Below are 1,897 nucleotides of genomic sequence, written 5' to 3'. Positions count from 1 at the left end.
TGTATGATTAAAAGTCCGGCTGCATATAATATCTTGATATTATACATCCTTATGTAGTGGCATTCTCTCTCTATACTAGGAAGAGCAAGTCAGTAATTCTGAAGTTAACTGAGTTTCCATCATAACCTGACTGTGACTTTTCTTGGGGTTGAATTAAATGAGTTTTAAAATTCACAGGGAAGAGTGTCTGGAAATAACCACAGTTTCCTTATCGGCCAACAGAGTGTAATAAGGATAAATGATATTCTGACCTCAGAGGGCTATCAGGAAAATTAAGTATCACAATAATGCAGTAACATTTACTGATGACTTGCTTTCTGACTATAATAAAGTATATGAAATAGCCAGTTTTTTTTCTGAGAGCTTTCAACCATTTTTTTTAAATCTCTTACCTCACTTTGGTTTCTTGCCTGCTTCGTCTGTATATCCTGATCCATGCTGGTCAAAACTACAACTATTGGAGAAGAGTGATACTAGTAATAAAGTATAATTTTATAGAATATTTTTACCTAAAAAGATGATAGGGCTATGGAAGCAAGAGAAAAGAGAATCAAGTGATTTTGAATTTAGAGAAAGAGATAACATATTTTAAATATATTTAATACATTGCTGTTGAATTACATTAATCTGGAAGAACACATTTAGTCAAACGGCAAAGTTAAGTGCCTACAAAATGCATAGCTTGAAAAACATTTTCCTCACCTGAGGACATGCTTATTGATTTATTATTTTTAAAGTTTTTGTATTGTTCAATTGCCATTGTCCCCATTTCTCCGCATTTCTCTCCCTTCCCCACACTCAATCCTTGCTCCCGTCACCCTTGTTTATTGACATATGATCACTATATGATCAACGTTTTTTGTCTAATCATCTCCTAAAAATATTTCTCCATACATCCAAAGTCATTCAAACCCTGAAGAATTTCATTTCACAATAATCTTGAAATAGCATGTTCAGAACAGATTTCACTGAAATCATGTATTTTTATGCTAAAAAAAAGTGTACAAATTACATGAACTTGATTCATTTTTACAGAAGGCATGTATGGCACAAAATGAAGCATTCTTAAATAACCTTTGCTTCTAATGCAACCAAATCCATAATTTTTTTCATGCATGTCATGACACAATTAAAATTTCTACCTTGCCATGAAAAGCAGTTCGAATCCAGTGGAAATACCTACACTTTCATATATTTCCACTGCAGATTCTTCTGGGCAGCCTTACTTCAGAGCTACCCTGTGTAAGATGTGAGAGTTATCTCCTGATCTGTTCAAGCTGTTACCTACATCTGAGTATCAATTACAGCAACGGTGCCAAAGGAGACAGCTTTTCCAAGGCGAACTGTCAAACAAAGAATGAACTAGTGTATGCATTTTGGGAAGGAATTAAACAGACATGTAGAGTGTACTTTCATGCCTATGTGAGCTGTGGAATGAACACATGTCCCTGCCATTCTCTAGCGAATGAAAATAGTACCCTGTCTAACAGCAATTAGACAAAATTGAAAGTGAAATCTTAAAATTGACCATTTTTGAGCTGAGTCCTGGCATGCCACCTGGGGGGGAGGGGGTCAGAAATAGGGATTCCTGCTCTGGCTGCTGTGGCTCAGTGGACTGAGCGCTGGCCTGCGAACCAAAGGGTCGCTGGTTCGATTCCCAGGCAGGGCGCAGGCCTGGGTGGCGGGCCAGGTCCCCAGCAGGGGGCGCGCAAGAGGCAACCACACGTGGATGTTTCCCTCCCTCTCTTTATCCCACCCTTCCCCTCTCTCTAAAAATAAATGAATAAATCTTTTTTTAAAAAAGAAATATTTTATAAAAGAAAGAGATAGTGATTCCTAATACTGAAAACAGAGATAAATTTGAGAAATGAAAATCTAACTAGTATATTATTTTGTG

The sequence above is a fragment of the Pteronotus mesoamericanus genome, unplaced genomic scaffold (genome assembly GCF_021234165.1).
Source record: "Pteronotus mesoamericanus isolate MK-2021 breed Mesoamerican mustached bat unplaced genomic scaffold, CSHL_Meso_final contig_177, whole genome shotgun sequence".
In the NCBI taxonomy this organism is placed as follows: Eukaryota; Metazoa; Chordata; class Mammalia; order Chiroptera; family Mormoopidae; genus Pteronotus; species Pteronotus mesoamericanus.
Note: the sequence above shows the minus strand (reverse complement) of the source record.